At 41.6% G+C, this 18,416-nt stretch overlaps 1 long non-coding RNA gene across 1 annotated transcript in view; it reads left to right on the top strand.

Annotated features, from left to right (window-relative positions):
• LOC140915362 (uncharacterized) overlaps positions 1-11,878 on the top strand; it is a 39,696-nt gene extending 27,818 nt beyond the window's left edge. The window contains exons 2-4 of the long non-coding RNA XR_012160139.1: positions 8,430-8,555; positions 10,004-10,118; positions 10,728-11,878. This is a non-coding gene — a long non-coding RNA (uncharacterized lncRNA). The remainder of the gene's footprint in view (positions 1-8,429; positions 8,556-10,003; positions 10,119-10,727) is intronic.
• Positions 11,879-18,416: the final 6,538 nt, after the last annotated feature.

The following is an 18,416-nucleotide window of genomic DNA, read 5'->3' as shown; positions in this document are numbered from 1 at the left end:
GAAAATGGTGACTTCTCACCTCTGGCACATAAATATAATACCATGCTTTGGGGGTGGGAGTTCACCATTATTTAATGCCCAAAAAATTGTGCTTACTGGTAGAAATGGTGCTCTTTTGCGGATTCACAAGTTGTAGAGTAAAGTTTTGTGGAGAACTTTCAGTTTTGCAAACTGAAAATGAATGGTATCTGCCCCCTTTGCTCCCCATGTGCCTAGGAATATCCGGAAATCTGTGCACTCGGGTTATCTCCTTCCTGTATAGCATTTTGGTCTTTAAGATCTTACCTGACTACTTGCAGCCTAATGATCTGTGGATGGAAGCCCAGCCTAATGATCTGTTGATGGAAGCTTTTGTTCTTTCCTTGGAATGACCAAGCAACAGCAGACACCCCTCGACCATGCTGACATTACCACGTTTAAAATCTGAGCAACAGATTCCACTCTGATGGTGAAAAGCATCTACTAACACACTTGAAATGGCCCCTTGAGAATTCTTCTTATGCAGGTGGTGTAGACCTGGCTTTTACACCATCCCCTTTTCTGGTCTGTACAGGGGCATGACTAGTACAAAAGGGACACTGGTTGGGTTATTCCTATCTCCCAGTGATCCCCAGCTGCTGGAATGACCAACCAGGGTTGTGAGCTGCTAGCGCAAGATGGAGCAGTCTTCAGGCTGCTCTACATCCCATTGTGGACTGGCCTGGCATCTGGCAGTCCAAAGATTGGAACAAAGCCAGGGTGACTTCGCACCACCTTCCTCCAATGCTGTACAAAGGCTGAACTGGGACTTGGTGATTGGAAAGCCTGTTGTTCTGCTTCAGAAAGAACAAAACTGCTGATTTAAACCCAACAATGTGATTACAAAACTATCTCTGACAAATGTATAACTGAAAAACCCCGTTCAGATGAAGTCAATAAGTTGAGATTTGTTCTGACCCTCAGTGCAAGTGTAACCAGAGTTTTTGTTGGTGGTTTGTTCAGGGATTTTTTTGCTCTAACTTTCTTGTTTCCCTGGTTGTAGGGGATGAGGCAATTTACGAAGAAATGCAAAATCAGACAATCATGCCATATTATTTACTCAGGAGACCAGATGAGCTCATTTAGAAGAAAACTTCAGACAACTTGCCATGCCGGTTAAAAAGTAGCTGGGTGGGGATGAATCAGGCCTCTGCTTGCCCAAAGCTAGAATGCATGCTAAAAATGCATAAAGATAATGACTGCACTGTTTTCAGCTGATAACTTCAGCATTGCTGTTTGAGCCGCTCAGAGCCAAGCTGATAAGTGCTGGGAAATATCAAGCTGTGACAAGGTGCAGAGAGCTTACCCTGGATCCAGAAAATGCCCCTGAGGTTGTGGAGCAGAGCACCTCAGGGCACCAAGGAACTTAATTACTTGATTTAAAAGGCAACATCTGTAACTCCCATTGACTCCAGTGCGAGCTCTAGGTGCTCAGCATCAAGAAAATCACATAATGAAAAAGCTCTTTAAAAGCAGGCCACTTGTAGGCAGATGGGAAAGGCATGGTAGGGAGCTAGGTGGCTGCAGGGATGGCAGCCAGGCTAAGCTATGTGAGGGGCTGATTTTTGTTATAGCCCAGATGAGCCTTTTTGTTTTGTTTGGTTTCAGAGTAACAGCCGTGTTAGTCTATATTTGCAAAAAGAAAAGGAGTACTTGTGGCACCTTAGAGACTAACCAATTTATTTGAGCATGAGCTTGCATCCGATGAAGTGAGCTGTAGCTCACGAAAGCTCATGCTCAAATAAATTGGTTAGTCTCTAAGGTGCCACAAGTACTCCTTTTCTTTTTGTTTTGTTTGAAAGCCTTTTGCCTATTGTTAAAGATCAACTGTGATGAACACTCAACATGTTTACGTTTGCACCTCGCTGGGGGTTAGGGCACATTAAGACTGCATCGCTGTTCTGCTTGCTTTGATAGTTGAAATAGCAGGGATGTTATATCTTCACTCCCCTTGCTTTGTTGAAGAGTATCAGCACAATTCTTGGAGGGCGACACAAGGCTGAAACCTGAATTACCACTTCCCCTCTCTCATCTAGGATGGCGAGTCAGAATCTATGACAATCTGTTTATTCTGGTTTTCTCCCTCCACCTGCATTGCTGGCATGAGCTCCCTGAGCTGAATGGCTGGCCTAAGAGGGGCAAAGGAGTAAATCAATCACTCGTCCATACAGCAAGATCCCTCCTGCTAACTGTCTGCCAAGCCAGAAGTGTGAGCAGAGTTGTCATTGATGATGCTGACACAACATATCAAGATCAGGATTCACCAGACTCTGGCTCTGAGTGACCTTGAGCAAGTCTCTTAACTTCTGTGTATCTGCGCATCTGTAACACTGGTACAGTAATTATATGCTTCACATCTCTAGGAGAGAGTACAGTTTCGTTATTTGTTTTAAAGCACTTTCGTTCCTTAACCAAAATAGCAAAATGAATATAACAGATTCACATTTTGAAAACTTCAACCTCAAAGCCTCCTTTCTATTAATAAGAATATGCCCAGTTTCCGTTATAACTTCTTTTGCAAATCTGGCTTCTCTTTTGCTTTCCTGTCCAGCACTGACTTCCAGGCAATAGCTTGTCTATGCACTAATGTCCTGCCCCACTGTTAATGAAATTTAGCATCTTATCTCTTTGTGCTGCCACACTCTGGCTAGATGAGTTTTCCGCAATAACCTAACTCCCAGACTAACTTATTTACACTTGTTGATACTGATCTTTCGGTTCCATCTGCTAATCCAGGACCTGATTCTGTATCACTGATTCACATGAGCAGTCCCTTATTCAATGGAGCTCTCACATGTGTAAGAGCAGTTGGGTAAGGCCCCTAGTTACTCATACAATTTCTTTGAATCTGGTTGCACTGTTTCTCCTTTCTTTGCCCTACTATACATGTTAGTATTAGAAGCTGTCATACTTGGGTGCCTGGAGGGGTAGAGATCCAACAGTAGATGGGGAGGGGTAGAGTAGAGGGAATACTAGGATAGGGAGAGCAAAAAAGAATAAAAACATTAAAAAGAGAAAAAATGCACAGAAAAAAATAAAATAAACAGTAAACTACAAGAAGAGAGTGAGTGTGCAACCACTGTACATGGAGCCAGGGCCCTTAAAGACACGAACCTATCTGCCTATACACTGTGAAATTAAGCATTCCAGGATGGGCATCGCTGCTAGTTTATCTATAAATTCACCTTATAAACTCATAGAATTTAAAGACAGAAGGGGCCATCATGATAATCTAATCTGACCTGCACATTTCAGGCCACAGAACCTCACCCACCCACTCCTGTAAAAAATGTATAACTTCTGGCTGAGTTACTGAAAAACTTCAAGTTACAGAGAATCCACTATTTACTCTAGTTGAAATCTGCAAGTGACTCATGCCCCATGCTGCAGAGAAAGGCGAAACCCCCTAGGGTCTCTGCCAATCTGACCTGAGGAAAATTCCTTCTCCACTCCACATATGGCAGTCAGTTAGACCCTGAACACGTTGGCGAGACCAAACAGCCGTACACTTGGGAATTAATTCTCTGTAGTAACTCAGTCTTCCTTGTCTAATATTCTATCACCAGCTGTTGAGGATGTTTGCATCTGGCAGTCAATGCTTCTATATTACTTCTATAAAAACTCTACAGCTGGGGCTTGTGTTTTGGGGGGACATTAATTTCATTGGGGGGGTGTGTATTTTTAGCAATTTTTGAGTTCTATGTTAACACCAGTGTGTTTCAGGGCTTTCTCTTTGTGTGTACACACAATACTGTTTCAAACTGCACTACGTTATAGTACACTAGGCAACCTTTAGTGCACACCAGCAGGGTCTACACGAACCAACCAATGTACAACGTGTTAGTCATTGTCTTTTGTATGACATTTTAAAAACAATAGGCTGGATTATAATTGAATCTTGAGAGTCAAAAGCTATTCTAATGCTTCTGGGGTAGCTAGGTGGATTCCCCCTTGTGCCACCACTGTAGCATGAACAGGACACTTGTCCATGTTATGTTGCATGGCTTGTACCTCACCACAGTCACAATTCGATGAGTCTTTGAATTTCCATTTGTGGAGGAGATTCCCACGCCTTCTGTGCATTGTCCGAACGCGGTTGAGTACAATCCACTGCCTATGGGAAAGGCAGAATCCCAGGAATTCTTTCATTGGCTCTTTAATCAGGTCTTTGTTTGGGATGTCATGAGCAGCCCGCAATTCAAGCCAGTGAGTGCTGGTGTCCTTTCTGTTGGCCTGTAGCATTGATGGGTGCATCCAGAAAGGCTTCCTGGATTTGAGTCAGGAGGGTGGCCCTGAGTTGAGATCTTGGTGTATCTGCAGGCAGCCAGGATTTTGTTGTACTCCTGGACCACAGCAGTATCTCACCTGATGATGTTGGCTGGTGTGATGCCCACCAAAACTAAAATCTACAGTATTGGCATAGACCCAAGAGAACCGCTAACAATCCAGAGAGTAGCATTGATTCCAGTGTCAATGAGATTGGTGTGGGAGCTGTTGCACCAAACTGGTGTGCAATGCTCCACTGTTGACAAGGCCAGGGCTTGGACAGACGATCAAAGCATGCATGCATCACGTCCCCAGGATGTGTCAGCAATCTTCTGCGTGATAACCCTTGTCTTTATCTTCTTTTTGGTGTTGTCATGGTGTTGGCAATAGCTCAGTGTCCATTCAAGGGTAACCCCGAGGTACCATGGATTGTGGTCATGCTAAAGAGACAGCCCATATGTTAGTGTGCTTTAAAAATTACACCCCTGTACTGCTTATTATTGCTCCATGTCAACAAGCCCCTAGATTCAAGTTCGGGAGCAGAGACGTTGCTCATATAAACAAACTGGCCTGGGAAAGGGGTGAAGTCAACACAAATTGAGTAACCATTCTCATTCTTTCTCCAGTGTTTATTGGATAAACACCAATTTCATTTTTATTTATTGATTAATTGGGGGTGTTTGTTTATCAGTTAAAACCCAAAAGCAGACACCCTACCTATAACCCACCCATTAAATGTTTTGTTAAAACCTTTTTACTATTTACAAAGCACCAAATATTTTAAACATGCTGGGCAAACAGCACCACATGCTTCCAGTGTGAAGTAGCAGCTGCTGGAGCCCAGATACATTCACAAGCAAAACACATGAAGTTGAGTAAAGGTTTCCAAAATGTAAAGGCACCTACCTCAGAGGTCTAAACCCACTACCTATGGGATATATCCTAAATGTGGGATGTTTGACTGAAGGGTTTTGGTTCAGGAGGTCCTCCATTTTGGGGACTTTCTTAATCACCGAGGGGAAGGTGCATTAATCTGGACCTGTTGCTGCATATGTCTCTTATTTTGAACATATAATCCTCTCCTCCTCCTACCTTTTGCACAACACACATTGCACACTCAGATCTCTCTCAGTCCACCCTCCACTCCATTATTTTCCCCCTTCCCTCAGCAAGAGCTGCAAGACAGAAGAGTCTTTAACAGCTGAAGCTCGTTAAAACCGTTTAGCACCTCCTTTTTTCTGGAAAGGTGAGACAGAGAACTTGAAAGTCTGCTAGTCTGGTAACTGGAGTGCAGTCGTTTGTCAACAAGTGCATCAATGTTTAGCATCCTGGGGTTATTATGAACCACCAGTTTCAGGTGTTCATGATCATTTCCGCTTAAGTTCACAATAAGAGCTGATCAGATACGGAACAAACAGTATTTGTGAACATCCATTTGAATTCCAAATAGGTTTTGGTTTGATAACCTTCATAAGTCTTCATAATTAACTTTTTCTGAATGAAGTGATGAAGTGAGCTGTCGCTCACGAAAGCTTATGCTCAAATAAATGTGTTAGTCTCTAAGGTGCCATAAGTACTCCTTTTCTTTTTGCGGATACAGACTAACACGGCTGCTACTCTCAAACCTGTTCTTCTGAATGTGTTTTTGTTTACAAAAATGTGTAAGAAATGGCCTTTCTTCATATGCAGATAGGATATTTACGAATAAACCAGATTGTGTGTTTGCTGTCCTTTATTCATTATTAAAACTTGTTGTAAATTTTCCATTGTAAAGTGTTTTCACTGGAAAATGTAGTGCTTACTAAATTTTTATATTCCAAGAAGCAACATTTTGAAATGAAACATTTTGTTCCAAATCAACATTTTGTATTTTATTCTGTTTCAAAATGTCAAAATTGTTTGTTTAGACATTTCTTAATTGAAACGTTTGGGAACTTTTCAGTATTTCTTCTTTTCATCATGATCTGAGAGAAAAACAAATGTCAAAATGATGGAATTTTCCCCAGGATGAAAATTCCATTTTCCTGCCATCTCCATTCATTATTTGTCATGTGTTAGTTGGAGGTTCAACGTTACATTTGCACAGCACAGAAAAGAAGAATACTTTGCTCTTATATAACGTTTTTCACCTGTAGATCTCAAAGTGCTTTACAACAGATAGTAAATATTGGGAAACTGAGGCACAAAAAGTGAAGTGGTTTGTCCAAGCAGATCAGTGGAGGAGTGAGGAATAGAACTCAGTCTCTTAACTCCCATTGTCTTATCCACTAGTCCAGAAACATTGCCATATTCTCAGCACTTAGGTGACTGCTCATAGACCATTGACAATGAACAGCAAATAGTGTAAATGAACAGTTCATGAACAACCTATAGTGTGAAAATTGTTCATCACGTTATTTGGTTCATATTTATGTATAGTAACTACAGACTTGATCTGGCAATGATTCACAAACAGAAAAAGGAATATATTTGTATTGTGGTTTATTTGCAATGTAGAGTCTGATCAGCTCTATTCATAATGCAGAATTTCTAAAGTAACTGTGTGAGAAGATGATTATTTCCTGAAATTTAATATTAGCTACTTCAACTGTCCTCTCCAAGGCGTACTAACAGACTAGTCAGTATGCCTTAGACTAGTTACTATGCCTTATAGCAATACAAATGGAGGTTTGTGGTTGTGTTTGAATGGCTTACATGTGACTTAGTACTTCACAAGAAAGGATTAAACATTTATAGGAAAAGAATGGCATCTGCAGTTATACTAGCTAAAATAATAATGATCATTGCTACCAACCCTCCTGGTTCAGGGCACATGCTGATTCCCCAGAGTCCTCAGGAAGAAAATTCTTCCATGTCATAGTAATGCCCTGTTAGGTGTTGTGTGAGGATCTTACACCTTCTTTTAAGACATCTGGCACTGGCCATTGTTGAAGACAGGACATCAAACAAGGGGCCAAATTCCAATCTTGTTTACACTGGTTCAACACTGATGTAAGTCCATTGACTTCAGTGGAATAGCGCCTAGTTTACACCACTGTAAGTGAGATCTAAATCTGGGCCTAGATGAACCAGTTTTCTGTTCCATATGTCAACCCCTAAATTCTTGTAAATCATTGGCTTCTTCATGTCAGTATTTATGAAGTGAATGCAAAAACTGCCTGGAAAAAAAGGCCTTTCAGTACAAATGCCTTTGGAATCAGCTGTTTGGGGCAACATTTTGTAGCACGGGGAAACATAATATTAAATATATGTCACAAGGTGGGGGTGAAGATGGGAAAGTCAGCAGCTGGTCCAGTAAAATATATTACTTCACCCACATTGTCTCTCTAACATACTGGGACTGTCATGGCTACAACTACACTGCATATAGCAGAATGATAAAGGCAATTGTGCAGAGCATTATTGCTGCCAAGCTTATTAGCCATACCTCATGATTCATAGAGGACTCATTTCTAAGGAAAATAGCTAATGATTTCAGTAACAAAGACCGGTGCCATAGCTTCAGTTATGCAAACACATCACACAGTATCAGGGGGGGAAAAAATGCCAGAGAGAACAACTGAGAGAACAATCCGTATTGTTATTGGCAACATCTGTAACTGAACCTTTGAGGGACTGAGCTTTTCTTCCAGGCCAAAATGTGTGAAGTAGACAATGATGTGGTCAGAATTGTGATTATCCTGCAAGTTAATAATGCTTCAGTAAAACTCATTACAGAGCTAATGCATTAAGGCACAACTCTTTATAATTTTACTTCACACAGAATAAATCATGCTGGTAAGTGTCTCATTTCAGCCATGGGCATCTCCCACTGCACTAGGCTGATGAGCCCTTAAAGAGAAAGAAAAACATATCCCTGTTGTGAAATATTCTGTCTGTATTCATTTCATTTGCTTATTCTGCAGGAGGCCTGTTTCCTGCACTACAGAGTGAAAAGGATTTCCTTGTTGAAATGTCACCATAACAAACACCTGCACACTATGTACTGTGGCTTTGTTGTGTTTTCTTTTAACCCTTGAGTGGCTTTTTGATTTTTTTAAAGAGTTAAAATGGGCTGCCCCCCAAATTTTGTTTTGAGGTCTAAAGAGGCTAGAATACTGGTTTTAGCCTTTGTTTTTCATTTTCACATGTCTCTGACTATCTAGGTTCAATCAGAAATAGCACATTATTGCAAGAAAGACTGTTCTCATGGTGTTTGCATCCTGCCTGGAACCACTGGACATCTGGGAAGGAGGAAGCCTTTTCTTACATGACTCCAGCAGATGCAAAAGGTATGGATGTAACTTAGATAAGGTATGTAACTTATCTGAATCCTGGAGGCTTACGGTATTTACACCCATCCCTACCTAGAGGCACAATCCTGCTAACACGTATGCATATGACAATGAGGCTATTCACAAATAAACTTATTCACATGCTTTTCTGTGAGTATGCAAGCAAACTGAGGTGTCACAGAAACACCACAGGCAGTTTGAGGTAACCCAACCTGCCTTGTATACTCTCAAAACCTCAACAAACAGCTCCAGGTCCCTATGCGTGGAATCAAAACCTGTAAGCAGGCACAAGACTTCATTGAGGTATCTGAGTAAGACCATTTAAGTTGTACCCTCAGGACCAATCACGAGCTGCACTGGGACAATTTTTGTCCTCAGTATTTTACCTTACTGTTGAAGCTCTGTACTGGCTGACAGTTGAGATGGGAGTCACCTACACTAGCAATTTTTTTACCCTTTATTACCAGTGAGCAGCCCTGTACCCGTGGAAGCGCTCGTAAAGACCTGAAGCAGGTGTTTTCACCACCAACTATGTCATTTAGCCCTGCTGCAACAGTGGAAATTTTTAAGGGAAAAAAGGCTCAAGGAGACATAGCCTTGGTGTCTGGCCTTGAACTTGATTCTGACTCATAGGGTACACTACTGCTTTGACAACCATGGTTTTGACATGTCTGTGCTTAGATCCTACTGTGATTAGCACCTTAAAAATACCGTAGATAAAAACCATCCCACCTGGTTCCCAAGTGGGTAGTGTGGGTAAGTGAAACTGGTGTTGAAAGGCATTTGCTTAAGAAATTGCAATGATGTTCATTAGCATTAGGCTGATCCAGTTATACAATTCTCAGCAGTCAGGGACCACTGATTTTTGTTCTTGTATATGCCTGGAAGGTGGGAAGTCTCATGAAAAGCTAGAGATAGGGCTGGTCTGCATCTAAAATTTAGGTTAACTTAGAGACGCAACTGTAGTGTCTGTAGTGTAAACAAGCCCTAAGACTCCCTCCCTCCCTCTTGCACAAATAAAGCTTTTTCCTGCAGTCTGAATGTTGGTAAATATAACCTTGAGGCCATCCACACCTGCTGTTTGGGTTTAGGCATTAGCAAAGAATTCAGTCTGGCTGGTCATTAACTTTGCACAGAATAAGCGACTTTAGAAAGCAGAACTTTATCAAGGCAGATTATCGAACAGGCCTTTAAATCTGTACTTATAATTTTTCATGTTGATGACATTGGACATGAACATTTTGGGTGCCAAAATATTCAGAATAGCAAGATCAGCGTGCCTACACACGTGCTATTTTCACATACAGCGCTGAGGTTAGATATGTCAGAAAACATGAGCGCCCAAAATTGGGGGTCTGAATGTGTGAGCAGGGTTGAGGACACTTTCAAAACCAAGGCCAGACGTGTGTTCTCATAGCATCATTCTCCTTTCTGTCTGTGCTCAGGGTATGAGAAAAAAGCTGCAACATACAAAACACAACTGGGAGGTTACTGATTAAAAGTGAAGAATACAAGACAGGAACAACTGTTAGGCTGGGCAGTTGTTGAAGATAATTCAAGGTGAGCTAAAGTTCCCTAGCTCACCTATAGTACAATGTGTTCTCAGCGCAGAGCCAAGCAAGCCATCTGATTGTTGAATTAGATTTATGCAGTAAAAATATCAATTGTTTGCAAATGTCCTGATTTGAAAAAGGAAATGTTCAAACCTTATTTTATAATTTTACTGAGAGATTTAAACTGGCTGCAGTTACAGGCAGCCTTGCAACACATATAAATGTTTAAGTGTAAGTCCGTTACATTGTATTACATTTTTATGTCATTCAGTGTCTTAGAGAAGGGGGAAATGTAAGGCCTGGTCTTAAGAGGTGCTGAGCTGCTTCATTCCCCAGGGACAATCAGCATCTTGCAGAATTGTGCCCTTAATTTGCCCGCAAAGTATTTCTTCAAAGAGAGTTTTAAAATGGCAAAACAAAGTTATCCAGTTCTCTAATAGGAATGACACAGTTAAGCTCCCCTTGCTGACTTATCTGTGCTGTAACTGTGAAATAAAGCACATGAACATATGGGACCTCAGGCAGGGAAATTGGGTACTTGCTATGTAACCTTCACAAATCAGTTCATTTCTCTCTCTGTCTCTCTCTCTCTCTCTCTCTTTTTTTTTTTAAATAGCATCTGAAGGAAGCTGAATTGAACAGCAAGTAAACAAATGAGAAGAACACCCCACCCTTCCTCTTATTTGAAGGCTGTGCAATTAATGGAGAATGTGACCAGCCAGTCCTTCCCTTGCTGCCAGGACAAACTCTTGTTAATTCACGTTGCCAGTGTTCTACAGAGCAACAGCAGCACTTGCCCTTCCGCTTGCCTTTTGGTTGGACAGCCAGTGGCACTGCACAGGGAGAAAGTAAGACACAATGGATCTGAATCTCACACCTGGGTGGTGTGAATGGGTGTTCTGCATACACTGTTGTGTCGTGGGAGGACACGGTATCACTGCCATTTCGGTTGCTGCAGTAACTCCACTATGAACAAAAAACCTCTTCCCAGTCAGTACACAGAGAAGAATATGAAGAAGGTGCTTTGCAGTCCCTGCTATATTGTGCTGTTTGTTGTAATAACAGGATAAGTAACAGCCAGAAAAAGATGGAGTTGAGGGTTTCTCCACCCCCAAGTCTATTTATCCCTCTTGACCTCTAAGCATCACCTTTCAGATAGCCAGCTAACAGCATCTGTGAGCTGGAGTTTGTACCTTTTCCCTAGACCAAAATTATCCACCTTTTCAGAACACAATCGGTGAGATCTTCAGTTAGTGTAAATCAGCACAGATCAATTGATTTCAGTGCTCTGCACAAGTCTGGTGACTCGAATTGACTTCAGTAGAGCTAGCCAATTTACACCAGCTGAGAGTCTGCTCCCATAACACTAACTCTTTTAAATCTGTATGTGTAACCTCAGTTCTTCATTCAGTTCTTCCTGAGGCACAACTCCAGTTGAAGTCCATCAATTTTGCCCAAGTAAGGGCTGTTGTACACCAGAAAATTAAATTGACCCAGCTCTGTCGCTCAGGTTGTGAAAATCCACAGCCCTGAGCTGAGCTAAATTCTCCAGTAGTCAGTGCTAGGTTGATTGGAAGAATTCCTCCTAGCTCCTGCCTCTCCGGGAGGTGGCCTACCTTTGCAGACAGGAGAACCCCTTCCACTGGCATACGTAGTGTCTATGCTGAAGTGCTACAGCAGTGCGTCTGCAGCAGTGCCGTTGTGTTGCTGTAGCATTTCAAGTGTAGACAAGCCTTAAGTATGAAGTAAAGAAGACTTCAGGTTTGGGAGCCTTTTTTATTGTTTAATTATATATCTTGTGAGTTGTTCACTTCTTGGATGTTTTTCCATATGAAAAGTTTTGCCTGACTCTGCATGCTCAAACAAAACCAGAACTACTGCCACAAGATCTGTGAACTCAGAGATACAACTGAGGACTCTCTGAGCCATTGAGAAGTCTCTCTGAATCTCTCTTTATGTCAAATTCAGACCCATGGTAATGCATCTGAGTGAGACATCTGCACAATTGGCTAGCTAGAGACAGGTACCAAAATATCTACCCTGTCTTCTGGCAGGCAGATTACATCACTATCCAAAGTATTGCACATTTCTGAACTAGTCTGACCTATCTTTTTTTTCAAGCCTATTGCTGTAAAATATGCTTCGACACACGCACTAAAAAAAAGCAACAAAGGTTTGTCTTGGGTTTCAGTTCTCTGGATAGAATATCCCCCAAACTGGAGATAGAACCTATACTACAGATTTAAGAGATTAAATCCTCAAGAGAGTCCTAATATGCACTGAGTGAATTCAAAGTCCAAAATACAAACTCCTGGCAGATAAGATTCACCTAAGGAGAGTTCCCAGGAAACAAAACGTCATTGCTCTGTTGGATGGGGGCAGGAGGAGGGGAAGGAATCATTAGCTGAAAGCGTAAGCTGTCTGTGAAGACTTTATATGAAGAACTGATGTGTGGTGAATCAGTCCTGAAGCACTCTCTTGTGCAATAGGCAGTCAGTGGGAGGAACACACTGTCATTTCCCTGGGAACACCCGCAAGTAGCATCTTACCCACTTCGCTACAGTTGGAACACACCCCAAGGAGCAGAGCATGTAGGGCCCGACGTACACGTTGACTATCTTCCCATTTCACCGTGCAGGCAGCAGTACAGGAACGCCGTCTGAGCACTCTCCAGGATGTGGTGTATATCGGAGCAATCGTCAGACTGAAGTGCTGCTGTCTTGACTACCTTTCTATTAATAGAACAAATCAAAATGTTTTGAAGAACTAGAAAATATTGGATCAGAAGATTTGGCCTGTTTCTCAGCAAGTGGTTATGTTCCCTTGAGTGTGATTCATAGAACCCAAACTTCCTGCACTCGTCTCATGGACTGTTAGCTGCAAACATTTAGTCTTCCTTTAGTACAAGGAAAATTTCAGTTCAATACAGAATACTGACAATACCGGTCATAATTGATTACAAGATATCTTAGATTTTCAGAGAGACCTTTTGAAAGCATTGCATGGGGAGAGTTTGACCACATGATTACTATTCCCATCAATGGTCAATGACACCTAAATATCCCATGGCTACAAAGTAGGGAACCCTTGCACCTTATATCTCATCTTTCATGAGAAAATGGAGGAACTTTGGGAAAGTCAGCAGCTGTTGGTAAAAATCACATCATGCTGTATTTTTAGAAATAGAAAGAGCCTTGCTTCCTTTTCTATAGAATCTTCCTTCACCATTTTACAGATACATTTTTATAAATTTCCAATCCTATACCTGTAGAAAAGGAAAGCAGGAAAGTGTTACAAGAGTTAGAAACATTAGAAACTTCCAAGAAAAAAAGAACTCATCAAGAAGTCCACTAAAATGATGGGTTCTAAATTAGCTGTTAACACTTAAGAAGGAGACTGAGTTATTATTGAGCAGATGTTCTCAGAGAGCTATCCACAATGTGCAGCGGCAGTCAAAAAAGCTAACAGTATGTTAGGAACCGTTAGGAAAGGGATAGATAATAACACAGAAGAGAACATGATGCCACTATATAAATCCATGGTATGCCCACACCTTGATTACTGTATAGAGTTCTGGTCACCTTGTCTCAAAAAAGATATCTTAGAATTGGAAAAGGTACAGTGAAAGGAACAAAAATGAATATAGGTATGGAACAGCTTCCATTTGAGGAGAGACAACTAAGATGGAATATCTTCAAGATCTATAAAATCGTGAATGGTGTGGAAAAAGCGAATAAGGAAGTGTTATTTACCCCTTCACATAACACAAGAAGCAGGGGTCACGCAATGAAATTAATAGCACATTTAAAACAAACATAAGGAAGTACTACTTCACAGTCAACCTGTGGAATTCTTTGTCAGGGGATGTTGTGAAGGCCAAAACTATAACAGGGATCAAAAAAGAATTAATTAAGTTAATAGAGGATAGATACATCAATGACTCTTAGCCAGGATGGTCAAGAATGCTACCCCATGCTCTGGGTGTCCCTAACCCTCTGACTGCCAGAAGCTGGGCCTGGATGACAGGGGATCACTCTGTAATTGCCCTATTCTGTTCATTTCCAGTGAAGAATCTGGCACCAGCCACTCTCAGAAGATAGGATACTGGGCTAGATGGACCACTGATCTGATCCAGTATGTCCATTCTTATTTTCTAAAACACTGTAGGGGCAAATGGAGTTGGGGGGTGGGAATTCCTTGGGATTAAAAGCCAAGATCAAAGCGTGCTCATGTTGCATCTCGGCATATAAAATACCAGATACACAAGCTGTCCATTGACTATCAAATATGTCAACTGTTCTAAAGAAACAAACTGTTCAAAGAATTATCCAAACAGCTTTAGCTTCATCAGGATCTACATCACCATGAATTGAATGGACTTCTTTGACTTAATAACATTACTTTATTGTGATGGCAACCCCTCTCCTCCTCTTTTTTTTTAAATTCTTGTCATTAACAGGAATTCACCCAGATGTGCTGGTCTGGCTAAGCTGTGCTCAGTGTAGGACCAGGGACCATTAATGTCACTTTTGCATTTCCATTATCCTAAAACCAGCTGGAGGCTGGTCCAGCTCCTGGTTTAATTCGGTATATCTTGAATGTTTAAATTAGAGGAGCTGTGAGGTCATTTCAGCAGCCAGGGATTATCAGGCCTATGGATGTCCTGCCCAGGTCCCTTTTCCCCAGGGACCATGTAAGGATGTGGTGTGAAATTGCTATAGAAGTCCCAAAGCACCCACGGGGAATCCTCAGTGGGCCCTTAAATTGTAGCTTTGACTACTTTGCAAATATTAGACCTACATTTCCAGATAGATTCAGACTGCTCCTGTATCTGGTAACAACAGATGAGGCACAATGCTGTTCTCCTACAAAAAAAAACTGCATTAAAAGTGAACTGCAAAGGAAAAATCTGTTAGCAGTGTGAAGCATTGTCTGAATTAGAGAAATTTACTGTTTTTGTTCCTGTTAGAATGCTTGTAAAGCACTTTGTATCAACAGCCAGAAGTGCCCCCCAACACTTGATGTGCATGCCAGATATTGGTATCGTTTGGCTTCAAAGCTGTTTCAATCTCAACTGTTTCAGTTTTGGCGTAGATTAAGGTAGGTAGGGTGATAGCATAGGTAATTCAAATAATTCCCCTGGTACAGTCCTACGGTGAACCTGCGGCCGTTCAGAATCTACTGCTGTTCTAAAATGTTTTAGAAGGAAGAGCAAAACAGCACAGGTCAGATCACAAATCAGCATGGCAAAGGGGCCATAATGTACCCCTTAATACTTAAACCAGTTTTATCACACAGTCCACTATGAAGGGATCAATTCCTTAATGCAGACAGGCCTAAGACTCATCAACCTTTCCCCTCACTCCTTTACTGAGGACTGGTAAAGTAGTAAGTGTTTGCTTGTGATATCAATATTCCCTCAGTCCTCCAAAGAGCTCTCCATCAAAAATAGATAAGTCCAGAAAGACCTGATATTTATAACAATAGAAAAAATAGCAGAAGATTAAAAGAAACCATTCTGAGAATGCCTTTATATCTCCTAAAGGAGAAGTAAATGGTAGATTTTTCTTTTGCAGTTCACCTTGAAGATATGCAGGAAAATTTGTTGTTGTATGAATCACTTTCTTTATCTCTGCAAACTCTGTTCCTTTATTTCTGCTGCAAACATTTGCTAACTATAAATAAAAGAAATGTATTGACACTTGGGAGGGTCTGAGTTTGGAGAGTTTGTTCTTAGCAGCCAAATACAGGTTGTAGCTGGCAGTTAGGTGAGTGCCCATAATATGTTGATAAGCGTCTTTCTTTAAAAATGTACTTTGTACTTTTCAAATAACACAAGTGAAACAAAATCTGGCTCGTGGTAATTCAATTACTACTTTTGTTTTTTTGATTAACAAATTGAATAAGCCCATCATAATGAGACAGATCATCCCACAGCTCCCTCCTATGGAGTTCTGGCACCTGTCTCTGAAGCATCTGGTGCTGGTCACTGTCAAAGACAGGATCCTGGATTGGATGGGCCTCAGGTCTGATCCAGTCTGGTAGTTCCTATGTTGTTATTCAATTGTTTCCACATAGCTTAAACAAAAGCACCTTTGCTCAAGATATATTTTGAGGTGGATCTGTTTCCTAATGAATATTGTCACCTACACTAAATGTCTGCCCCCCAATTTGTATTGACTTTGCCTCATTCCTGGATTGCAAAGAAACCTAAAATATGCCATTAATAACATACAGCTCTTTATTTTTTCAAGTAAAATGCATAGGAGCTCCCTGGAAATACTCTGATATTGCAATTTTGTGTGCATGACATAAGTTGTTTTAATTCTTTATTTATTTTATAGAGCATGGACTACATTTTCTATTGTATCCTGAATGCACTTAGCACAGCAGAGGAGGGGCCAACGAATCAGCCAGTTGCAGTTTAGAGCAGTGTGGGAGCTGTTCTAAACTGTACCAGCTGGCTATGGTCCCCTAGGGCCCATATGCTAGCTGCGAATAGTCGGAGCTTTGCTTACACTACTGGTGTATAAGTAAGGACAGAGTTTAGCCATATGAAATATAGATTTAGATGAGTTTTTCTTACTAGATCACACATTGCAGAAACGAACTACAGCCTGGCGCCATTCAATATTAGATCTCCGCCAGCTGTTAGGCAGTCAAATAATGGGACTCCATCAAGTTTCCGTAAATCTCAATTTCCATCGTCACTGGGTTCCTGCAGTGCTGTAAGACTAGAACTAGAGAGTGGCACATACAGTATGTTTGTTGGGTTTAACATGCTGTAAGTCATGTATAAATTAATCTGCATTCAAAAACTAATGAAACCCCACTTTGTCCCTCCCCTTCCTTCCATGTAGTTGGTATTCCATGGGTGGGACTTGCCCAGGGAAGGAGAGAGCAGTGTCAGAGCATGACCTTTCTGTGCAGCATTATCCCCTTGGAAAACACAGATGAAGTGAGCTGTAGCTCACGAAAGCTCATGCTCAAATAAATTTGTTAGTCTCTAAGGTGCCACAAGTCCTCCTTTTCTTTTTACAATATAGGTAGAAATTCATGCTGGGTGTAAAAGCACTGAGTTACACAGAGCTTTCTACTCATTGTGATTTTGGTTGCCCAGAGATAGTCTGGCAGGACAGTTATGTGCCTGCACAGGTAGGTACCCCAGAAATCCATAGACTGCTGCAGTTCCCCTAAGAGGAGATGCGGCAGGACTGCACTCCACACTACTCCTGTATTCTTTATGGTGACCGGCAGTCACCTTAAACCCTTGGCACTCTTCAGGGCCAGCAAGTCATTCCTCTTTAGCATCTGGTGCCTGTGTTTTGTGTAGCTGCAAAGCCATGGAAACATTCACATCCATTTTTTTCTCCTGTGAACTTTATCTTTGGGAGGAAACAACAGGGCCCCACGATTGTTAGGGTCTGATTTTTTTTCTTCAGAGGCTCTAAACAATCCAGCTCCCATTGATTTGAATTAATGTGATGTGTAACAGGCCTTGGAGATTTTAAATAATGGCTTTCTTCATTAAATGTATTCCCAAATTCCATCCTCTTGTCCTGGAATCAGAACACAGCTACTTTCTCTCTTCTCCCTACTCTAGGATACTGTCATCTCCCTGAGCAATTTGAAAAGAGTTCTGGGCCTATAAAACCTTGTAGTAATAGCCAACTGTCCCCTTCCAGCAGCCTTTATCTGTCTTACCCAAATCTGCAGCCTACACTCAATGTCCTTATTGCACTTTAAGGCAAATACCATCAATGCTTTTTCAAAGCTGTTGAGTGTTTCTGATTGGCATCCAACCACACCATCTGAGGAAGGCCACATGACATGACTTTGTCTGGATTTTCATACATCCTAAGCAGCTAAAATAACTGTGAAAGGGAATTCATCACTGAAGCAAGTCAGTTTCCAAGCTAGATGAATAGCAGACGGCTGTGAGCTCAGATAGGAGAATACCTGAGTCAGAAGGGTATTACACGGTTGTTACAGGAGCACAGTCACGCTGCTGTAATACTGCACAGCTAGCACTGAATGAGGACATTGTCTGTACTCCCTGTGCCATTGGGGTACTGTGAGTTAGGGGAACATGTGACTGCTTTAACTTTTCTTTGCCCTATCATGAGATTAACTCTCCCCCATTCTTGAGCAGGGCTGAGTGGAATCTGAGGCTGGTTTCTGAGCTACCATGCTGAAGTTGTTTTAAGGCCTCCTCAGCCTGCCTTTCCTCAACCTGCCCTTGCAGTGAGCTCTTTGGGGCTGTGCTGCTGTTTGGACTGCAGAGGGAAGCAGCCCTCAGTAACTG

The sequence above is a fragment of the Lepidochelys kempii genome, chromosome 7, assembly GCF_965140265.1.
Source record: "Lepidochelys kempii isolate rLepKem1 chromosome 7, rLepKem1.hap2, whole genome shotgun sequence".
Classification (NCBI taxonomy): Eukaryota; Metazoa; Chordata; order Testudines; family Cheloniidae; genus Lepidochelys; species Lepidochelys kempii.
The sequence above is the reverse complement of the archived record's forward strand: the minus strand, read 5'-3'. Positions and strand labels throughout refer to the sequence as shown.